General features: G+C 49.6%; 1 protein-coding gene across 1 annotated transcript in view; it reads right to left on the bottom strand.

Annotated features, from left to right (window-relative positions):
* The window catches only part of LOC109508220 (BMP/retinoic acid-inducible neural-specific protein 3-like), a 27,610-nt gene extending 23,421 nt beyond the window's left edge, over positions 1 to 4,189 (bottom strand). Inside the window, exon 1 of the mRNA XM_019858100.1 lies at positions 3,293 to 4,189. The gene's annotated coding sequence lies outside the window, so the exon portion shown is untranslated. The remainder of the gene's footprint in view (positions 1 to 3,292) is intronic.
* Positions 4,190 to 10,373: the final 6,184 nt, after the last annotated feature.

Raw genomic sequence — 10,373 nt, 5'->3', positions numbered from 1 at the left:
ATTGTTGGTCTTTTCGCTCCCAAACCTTTTATAGATTGGAGACAAAACTTTTTTCTTTTGCTCCTGATCATCATATATTGGGCTGCAGATAATGAGCAGAAGAGTGAAACGGCACATTTTATTTGTGGGCCTTTTTTTTTTTTTGCCTTTCTTTATCTTCCTATGTCAGGCTTATTACAACTCCCACGTCCTCAGTAAATGACTTTACAGTCTTGCGCGTCGCTATCTCTCACAGCGTGCGCTTCATTTTACACATCAAAGTTTGTTGACGGATCTTTCCTCTGCATATGTGGAAATTCAGTAAGCTGCAAGTTTGGTGGCACCGACCGGGAACTTCCTCACACCTGCTGAATTCGTTACTTGAGGTCCAACTGTTGGATCCGAGGAGTTGGATGAAATCAAAGCTGCTGCTCTTTGGCGACGTTGGCCCCCGGAGCTGCTATTGGCGTCAAACGCTTGCTGTGCGCCGGCACCTCAACAACCGATGAGCCGCCGCCACAAGCGTGGCGGCGTTGATCTCTTGCGTCATGTCCTGGGGCGGGCTGGCGAGGGGGAGACACACCTCCGCATATGTTCTCACTTGGTTTTTTTCCTGGCACTGTTTTTCAAGGAGCTGTGTGGGTGGAGGGTGACAGTGATTTGTTTTGTTCCCGACCGCTTTTGTTCGTCTCTCTTCAGCCATCCGCCAGACACGCAACGGCAAACGGTGAGAAGGAGCAAGCCCTCTTCGGCATGCCATTGGCCCAGTTTGCATGGTGACCCTGAGCCAAGAGCTACCTGCTCGCGAACAAAACGGTGCGGTATGACGGGGGTTGTCCAAACTACATCCCGGGAGCCCTTTGCGGCCCGCGACGGGACCAAAAAACAAACAAACAAACAAACAAAAAATATACTAAAAATGAATTAAATGTCAAATACTAACACTAACCTTGTGGCCCATGTCAAATAAAAATTTGACATGGGCCACAAGGTCAGTAAAAAAGGGGAAGGCGGGCAGAGTGAGAAGAGAGGCTGTCAGAAAAAGATTATGCGAATACATTTGTTGCTTTTCTTTGTATTGGAAGATACAAAGAAAGCCGTTTCGGAATAAAAGAGCAAGACGATTTCTCTTCAAGACACCGGAGTGAATAAAGCGAATTCAATTTCAAAATCCTTCCAACCACTTTGCGCTCGATGGCTGATTTCGGAAGACATCGCGTTGATGATCCTCAAGTAAACTGTTTGCAAAAATGGTCACTTGAGTACAGCTTGTTCTTTGTTTGGTTCTGAATGTGCAGAAAGGATTCGGCTGCTGTGAAGTGCAGAGCCGGATCAAGCTGTGAGCTAGAGGGCTGTTGGCCACCCCGGAAAAATTAACCCTCAACCATTTGCCTGAACTCATTCAATCCCAGCCATTTTCACTCGAGCAACGCCCCCAATCCCAGCATTTGACTGGATTTTGACCGATCTTGCAAGGCCCACAGAATATTTGGTTCTAATGCTACATAAACACGGAGCCTACCAAAATAAAGTTTGTACTCTCTTCTTTTTCCATTCTTCAGCAATCGGCATTACAAAATGGCTACGTTTCATGAAAACGGCGATTCCTGGGCAAAAAGCAGAGAAAAAGAGCTTTTTGTAAAATCGTGCATTTCGAGCATGTGAGGCACCACTGCCACCTACTGGTCGCTTTTTGACATGATTTACAATGCAAACGGCTTATTCTTATTCACGGATTGCATCCGACCTTCCTTCTCTTTGTGACGCAAAAAAAAAAACGATTTAGACGTACAAGTACGTCCTTGGTAGGCGGGGCCTAATTTTACAAGTACGTCTTGTGGAATGAAACAGTTAATTAACACCTTGAAGACCTCTCCGAAGGCGTCCCTCCTGCGGCGTTTTCATCTGGTTCAATGGACTTTGATAGCATCGTCAATTATTGTGTCACTCGGCATCCATTGCAACCTGGTCGTCCCATAAGGGGGATTCACCAGTCTGCGGCCCCTTCTCAGGGTTCCTCATTTTTCCCCAAATGTTTTTTACTGCCCTTCTGGGGCAGTTCAGGTCAGAAGATCTCGTTCATATTTGTCAACCGTGGGCACGTGAAGCCCTTTGAGACTCTTTTTGTGGTGAAGGGCGACACAAATCAACGTAACGAACAGAAAGCTGATGAAATGAACGAGACAATACAAACAATGTAGAATTGTTTGAACGTGAAAAGATTTGTCAAGTGGCCCTTTCGTCCTTCCATTTTTCTGTGATACGCCCCCAAAACGAAAAAGTTTGGCCAGCCCTGCAGTACATACGCGTATACCAGATAGTTTTCACATCAACGGCGACGTGGATACATGACAACGGGACAGGCTTTCTCTTTGCGCGGGGCCGGAAGCCGCCGCCGCCGCCACCACCGCCGGGCGAGAAATCCATCACTTCATAAGGCGAGAGAGTGTGCCTCTCAGGCTTGGACACGCTCGGGTTCACCAGTCTCCCGCGATAGATGAGGACACAGCTGAGCAGCGGCACCGCCGTGGCCCAATAAACAGTCTGACGCTCGGACACTTGGGCCAAAAAGCGGGAAAAAGTGGCGGTGAAAATGAACAGCTGCGAGGGAGTGCCTTCCATGGGACCATCGCGTTCTCGAACGGCTCTCTTTTCACCTCCGTACGTTGCTTTCATGCAAAGTTCAATTGCGCCCGTTGCAATTAGGCTCCAGCCTAGCCAGGAGACTCGTCGTCGAAATAGGATGGCTTGGCTCATTAGCGGAGTCATGCTTCAACGTTTCCGCAAGTCAGGGCACCTTTCACAAAGGAGCCTCGGGGCAAAATGGAAAAAAAATCGCAGATCAATGGGACTTGAAGGAGAAACGAGCGGATGACAAAACCGCAGACACACTGGCATGCTGAGAAACGTGTCGGAGGCGTCGAGCCGCCAACTCGGCTTTGTCGAGAAATGCTGTGAATCTTTTTGTTGTTGTTGTTGTTGTTTCGTGTGAGAACGTGCGCGTGGGCCGCGGCTTGGGGGGGTGGCGCCGTGGGGAAATTCTGCCCGCCTCGTGCACACGCACCTTGGAAAACAGACACGCCGCACCGGCTCAAATATTTGCCGTCAGCGTTCTCACTTCAAACCGCAAGCAAACATTCTGAATGCATGCTGGAGCTTTTTTTTTTTTTTCTTGTTGTTCTTAGTTTCGAGCACAAGCAAACATTCTGAATGCATGCTGGAGCTTTTTTCTTTTTTTTCTTTCTTGTCGTTCTTAGTTTCGAGCCTTCATGATCGACGCCAATTAGACAAGTGCTGGATACAAAATACTCACCGCGGTCAGGAGCATCAGGTCAAGTTCATGCTTCCGATCGGAAGAGGCAGCGGCAGATGTCGGTCCCTTTCAAGCATGCAAACTCATTTCACCCGACCTTGGTTCAGTGGTATGACCGCGAAGAGGAACGGTGGGGAGGGGGGGTGAAGAACTCCCAAATCTGACTGGTAAGCACTCGGCGATCCAGGTGGCGGGAAGACCACAAACGCTGACGTCTCTCCGACTAATCCGTCGCGCGGTTCTACACCGGTTGAGAAACTTTGAGAAAGCCGCGCCGCCCGACGGGAGCGAGTCTCCTCGTTCCCACGTCCGTCCGACAAGCGCAAGCCTTGACCTTTTCGAGAATGACTTGACGGAATGATATCATCCGCCAGGCGACGTCGTCGAGAGCAGAGCAAAGTGGAGGAGGAGGAGGAGAAGGAGGAGGAGGGAGATGCGGTTCGCCCACAGATGTGGTAGAATCCGACCGCGCCGACGCGCTTCCGTGCACGAGCAAATTCCAATGCAATTCCAAGCCGCTGTTGTTTCTCGCAACTTGATCCGCCTGCCTCCACGCACGCCAGTGTGAAAAGCTCACCAGCCGGGCAGAGTGTGCGGAAAAGCGGCCGGCTTGCACATCGCAGGCTCGCCTCCTGTATCGCCCCCCCCCCCACCTCTCTCTCTCTCTCTCTCTCTCTCTCTCTCTCTCTCTCTCTCGCTCTCTCACTCAAGTCACACGTTTCTCACACACAAGTAGCCTTCTGTAAGAGGTGCCGGAGGGGACTCGAATGTGGGCGACGTGGCACGAATGATAGCAAGCGAGCGTTTTTGTCCATCGTCTCCCACGCCGCCTTCCTTCTTCATGATCGAAGGCGCCGGCGGGCAAAAAGTCAAATGACTCGCTCGTCATCCAATGTATGGTTCCAATATTGCCGCTCTAATTTCAGAGTTCAACCTTACAAATGATCCCACAGACCTACACATGGATCAAATCTTTTTTTGACCAAAAAAAAAAAAAAAAAAAAAAACGTTTATTGAGAATGGGTGCAAGACCAACAAAGTACAAATAAGATCACTGGTACGCAGGGCCGGGATAAGCATGAATATCGAAAAGCGCAAGCACAAAGCGAGGAATAGCAAAGCGACGTCATGATCTTGACAAGAGGACAAGGAAATCCAATCGCGAAAAAAATACAAAATAAATAACACGACGACTAGGAAACTGAACTACGGCGACAACAAGAACAAACTAAGACGGACAAAAACGGAGAACAAGCTCACGAGCGTCGAGAGAACTGCGCTTGGCACGTGAGTCGTGAGCAAGGCGAATAATCTGACATTGGGTTGTCGGCATGGCGGTCCTTAAATCGTCACTGACGTTGATTCCAATCCAGTAATCCCCATCAAACAAAATGTGTTTAACAACAACGCCGTAAAAGACGAACCGTGTTACCTCGAGAGATGGCAGCGGGCGCCTCTGGACGGAACGCCCTCCACTCCAGCCGGAGCAGAAAACTAAAAAACACAAACCGATCGAGACCACGACAACTAAAACCGTGTCGTGAGCCCCCGTTTTATTTCAGGATGCGTGAATCCAAATCGCGCCGCCGCGTGAGGTACATTTGAATTCGTCGGGAAGAGCGCTTTCTCCCATTTGATACGAATGACGCTTCCGCCGCAGTGGCCCGCCATGTCGCCGATACTCTTGCCTCAGTTCTACTCTTGTAACGCCCTCTGAGGAAACATCATGCACCGCGTCCAAACAAATTTCTCCCGAAGAAACATCTTTTTAACCTGTCAAAAAAAAAAAAAGAGCACGGCGTTTGTGAATTCTGCAGGCACATCCGCCTCAATGGCTTGCTAATGAATCCACTCCTGGCTGAACTGCGGCCATTTAGTATGCCGCTTGGTGCTGCGCGTCTGGTTACGAAATGAACTTGCGTCCCACTCGGGGCTTCTGTCAAATTCCACGTGAAACGGCCGCTGGTTATTGTCACTGTCGCGTTTTTGTTTTTATTTCGGCTCCAGCCGGAGGGAAGGGCGTTTCCTTTGACCCGTCGTCATCGAGCGTTGTGGTGAAGAACTCCGCCTGCCGTCACGTGCCGTCCCATGATTGCCCTCGCTTGGTGTTGATGCTCAAGTGTTGTTTTCTTCCAACTCGGGATCTCGTTCATCGTCGTTTTTGCTCTCTTAGTTCCTCGTTCACTAAGTATTGCTAATAATGAGTCCGATTGATCTTGCGCTTGTTTTGTTTTTTTGTGTGTGTGTGTGTGTCACTCATTTCAGCTCTTGCATTGCAAAATGCAATGGCTTATTTGTAAAACTGTCATTAGTTCTTTTTTTTTTTTTCCTTGTGGGTGAAGCCAACAGAACCCTTCTGACAAGACTCGCAACGTGGACAGGTCAACCGTCAACATCATTGATGTGACAGTCACGTCACCTCAACAGAGACTTTGTCTTTATTCATATGACGTCCGAACAAGGGCCGAGGAGGTCAGCTGGAGGTTGGATGGCAAAAAAAAACAAAAACAAAAACAACAACAAAAAAAAAAAACCATTGCCCTTGCTGTGGAGGGAAATATTCTGTTGCGCTTCGGTAATGAAGGTCCAGTTCGTCCTTTTAAGTGAGGAAAATATGCTGCCTTTGCGTCGGTGTCACAATTGAAGCCTTTCATTTGCTTCTCTCAGCTGCGCCGCCGCTTTGGCGCTCGTAATTTGTGTCCGATTGGGATGGAACCATGAAAGCGTGCTTGTCTCTGACTAGCCTCCGGCTTTTCTTTTCCTGCCCCAACCTACATTTGAGCAAAGTCGTTTTTTTATTTTGCGAGAAACAAATTTTGATGATATATTTTGACTCCTTTTAGCATTAAAAAAAAAAAAACGATGCGTTTAAATCTGAACTTGATTTTCAATCCATCCTAAATTGTGAGCGAGCACTTGTACAGTACTCTACAGTTTGTGTGTCGTGCGCTGTCCGTGGTCCTGAACAAAGAGTTTCACTTTCTTTCCTCGGATGTTCCAAGTCGTAACCGACACTCGCCTAAGAGTCTGAAATGATTCGTTGAACCCACTAACCTTGATCCCCTTCACACTTCAAGAGCATTTCAAAAAATGTCAATAAAACAATAAACAAAACAAAACAAAAACATCTGAAACTCATCAGAGGCAGGATATCTTCTAACCTCACATCAGGGAGGGCCGCGTTCTGATTTTAACGGAAATCTGGCCCAAGAGCAACCCGCCGGGTTCCGTCATCCGCTTCCAGAGCCGCTCTGTCCACCGCAGAGACAGCACAGCCGCTTTGGGTGAAAAACAAAGCAGGTGATGCTGGAGGTGGGCTTCATTTAGTAGCTTCGTTTTTTTGCTGATTTTTTTTTTTTTTTTTTATCCCGCACTCCGTAACTTGCGTTTACTTTTTGGAATAGATGTGCTACGATTCTCCTGCGCTGCCTTGTTTACTCAGCTTCCTTTCGCCAGCGCTCCGCAAGAACGACACCCCCCGCCCCCCCGTCAGTGCATGCTATTCATCGCCCCATTTTCTTCAGCTCGATGCTCGTTTTTGGTCACACCGGCCACGGAGGACGAGCGACGGTCGGTGGGGGGGTCAGCCGAGGTCGGTCCGTCAGTCTCTGAGCAGAATCGATGCCCAAACGGCGGCAGGCCCGGACGCCGTCCCGTGAGAGGCTTATCTGAACTGACTGATGTCTTCCCGGAGAGGCGCAACCTGTCCGAGGGAGAGAAGGACACCGCACACATGGCGGCACATCAGACGGGCGACTGGGTGAAAACTTTCCCCTTTCTCAAAACTGCTGACCGCAATAAGTTCTCCAGAGCCAACGCTGGACTTTGTGAGAAAACTAAGAAAGCTTGCTAGACCGACCAAAATCCTCTGCAACTGTTCCAGAGTCAGAGTGGAGCGAGTGCCCGCCGGTTCCATCCCAGGACATTTCCCACCAGCGGGTTCGTCGTCGAAACATCGCCGAGGCCGCTGCAGGCAAAAACAGATCGTTGTCTTCACGTGGCGTCCCGCAGGGCAGCACGTCAGTCTGGCGCCGCTACTCTGACAAGAGTTTCGTTTCGCAGGCCATTACGCTCCTTAATCATCATCTCATTTCCCCCCTCACGCAATTAATAACGTGTATATGTAGTTCGCTCTTTAGCCATCATCCGATCAATCCTATCCTGTTAAGTCACACGCAATCTATCCTTTTTTTTTTCCGATTCTTGTAAATGGAAGCATGCACGCAAGAATTTCTTTGCATATAAATCTCTCTCTCTCTCTCTCTCTCTCTCTCTCTCTCTCTCTCTCTCTCTCTATATATATATATATATACACACACACACACACACACACACACACACACACACACGCGCACGCACACACACACACAGTGGTACCTCGACTTACAAAATTAATTGGTTCTGGAAGAAATTTCTGACCTCGAAAACAGCCGCCCAAACAAGCCAGAATTGAAAGTGTTGCAAATGAAACAAAGCCGCGTGAATTCTCCAGCCGTGCTTTTGTCAAGGATTGTGCGCCGGAAGGAGGGGGAAGGGTGTGGGGGGGGGGCAACCCCAGGCACGTGAAGTGACCCGGTCCACATTACCGCTGTCACAACCTGTATTTCTCAAAGCTCGGCCTGATAGATGCGCGGCCCCTCCAACTGACAGGGATAATAAGAGACCGAGAGAAGGAAGGTTTTGTGACAACGGTGTGGAACGTGTGGAGGTGGGGGGGGGGGAAAGCGCATGAGTCAGCGAAACGCCCAGCGCCATTAAAAGGAGATTTACAGCCGCTTTCAGACAACTCTGTACGCTCCGCTGCTGTGAGTCGAGGTGGTTCTGTGTTTGGAGGACATTACAAATCGACACTCCACGTCTCGGGACTACTGAATCATTTTCATACGGCTACTTGGACGTGACGCTGTCGACGCGGTGATGGCTTTGGCACCGCGCGTTGCCCGCAGTTAATTTATTGCGGCCGTCCTGCTCTCTTCCTCAACCCTGCTTTTAATCTTCCTCTTTCAATAAAAAAAAATCACGACTCTTTTAAAAGATTGCACGCATATGTGCGTTTATTATTCTAATTTTGTTTTTTGCGGCTAAAGCTCCTTCGCGTCGTGTTTGTTGCCGTTGGACTGTTTTTAGAATCGTAACTAGCGGCGGAACCATTTGCGAGTCCGAAGTAACATGCACTGGTCACAAGTTATTCAACTGAACCCAACAGGAAGTGAAAAATGGCGCCGGGGCCTCCCCTTTGCCGCTACAACAGCTCGGTCTCTCCGCTAGAGCATCAACGGATTTTATTTTTTTTTTTCTTCCCGTGAGGATCGTTTTTGAGGTCGGGCGCTGATTGATGTTGGATGAGAGGCCCTGGCTCACAATTTCGACCGTCGCTCATTCAAAGGCTGTTTGATGGCGGAAAGGTCAGCATTGGGCGCTTGTCATTTGGCCAAATTCATTCAAGAAGGACTTTCGGCGCCCTGCTTTGCGCACGCCGGATGCAGTCAATGTGAAATAATGTCAACGACATTTTTTTTTTTTTTTTTTGCTGCTTACCGCGGGATCGTGACCTCAGACCCTCCACGGACTGTCGTTCCCGAAGTTGGCTGAACTTGGACGACCGCACTCCAACTCCAGCGATTGAGATGGGACGGCAGTCCATCCCCTTTTCCATGCCGATGACGCGTTTCATCTCTTCTCCGCCTGAGCCACCTTCCGTCGATGTCTCCGAGCGCAGTCTGTGAATAATTCGGTGTCAGACTCGAATGGAACGAAAGGAGGTGAGAGGCAATTTTCGCAGTTTGTTTGGAGGTAGCGATAGGCTCGTCGTGTCTTGTCTTTTTCATCAGAAGTGTAGAAAATGATAAGGTGGGGGGTGGACAAGGTGTTGAAGAGAAAAAAAAACAAATTGTCGCTTTGTGTATTTGATGATCATCATTACTTTTGTGATTGGCATTGGAACTGGAGAAAAATGCTTTTTCTGTGTATTTGTAAGTGGCGTGGAGGTAATGCAAGCCCAAATGGATCCCCCAAACCCCCCCCCCCCGCATAAAAACACAGTGTCAGTCATTGACTTGACTTCGCATGTGCGATTCGAGACATGCAAATTGATCCCCATTGTTGAAGTCTCAAGGTCACGTCAGTCGTGCGCAAACGCTTTCATTTGGCAAAGATGGCGGCCATTCAACCCATGTTATTCCCAATGCTCTTTTGTCCAAAAGAAAAAGCCGGTGCTACGGCCCCCGCCGCTCCGGCCGCACGCTTTTAGCGTCGAGCAGAAGCAGTAATTACGGCCACTGCTATTACGCGGATGACTATTTATTTTTTTATGTTTGGCCTTGCTCCCGATAAGAAGAGACGGGTCAAATTGAACAGCGGCCGCAGTATGTCGACTGCGCTCGGTTCGATACCTTGAAATACGGAGGCGCTTTCTCCGCGTTATTGATTCCTTTCAGGTGACATCAATTACGACGATAACTTCACTGTCACGGCGAGTCGCGAGAGCCATCAATCAAGACAGCCAAAACGGGACGGGATAAAAATCTAGCGGCTCTTTCGACTCACAATTTGTTTGTCCCGCGTGCGTACGTGTCGTGTTAGGAGCAAACGTCCCGCTCCTCGAAGCTTGGCGATTTCCACGTTCTGCCATCTGACGCGAATCGTGTCTCACCCGTGCATGATCTGAGCCACTTTCTCCTGGGGAGGGTCGCGGGCGCACTCGATCCGCTCCCGGCCGTCTCGGGGCGGGAACCGTTCGGCGCATTGAGTGAGCGTGTGTGTGAAATGCGCGCTAAGGCAAACGTGGAAATCAGCTGCCTTGCCTCGAGACGCTTTTTTTGTCCGGCAACGCGGCTCAGCGGTCGAGTGGGCGTTTCCCGACCCGATCCGGCGAGGCCATCGCATCCGCGTCCAAGTGCCCTCGAGCGAGACGATCAATCCTGATGCTTTATTACGACTTCCTCGCCGACATTGGCCACACTCGGGTCTCCCTCGATGCCCGCAGACGGGAACTCTCATTCCTTGGCAATACCGCTGCGTTTTGTGCCCATTGGCGCACTTCATTTTTGAAAGCCGCCAGCTCATTTTTGACAGCGACGGA

This window comes from Hippocampus comes, unplaced genomic scaffold (genome assembly GCF_001891065.2).
Source record: "Hippocampus comes isolate QL1 unplaced genomic scaffold, H_comes_QL1_v1.1 scaffold204, whole genome shotgun sequence".
NCBI classification, from domain to species: domain Eukaryota; kingdom Metazoa; phylum Chordata; class Actinopteri; order Syngnathiformes; family Syngnathidae; genus Hippocampus; species Hippocampus comes.
Note: the sequence above shows the minus strand (reverse complement) of the source record. Positions and strands in the feature narration are given on the sequence as shown.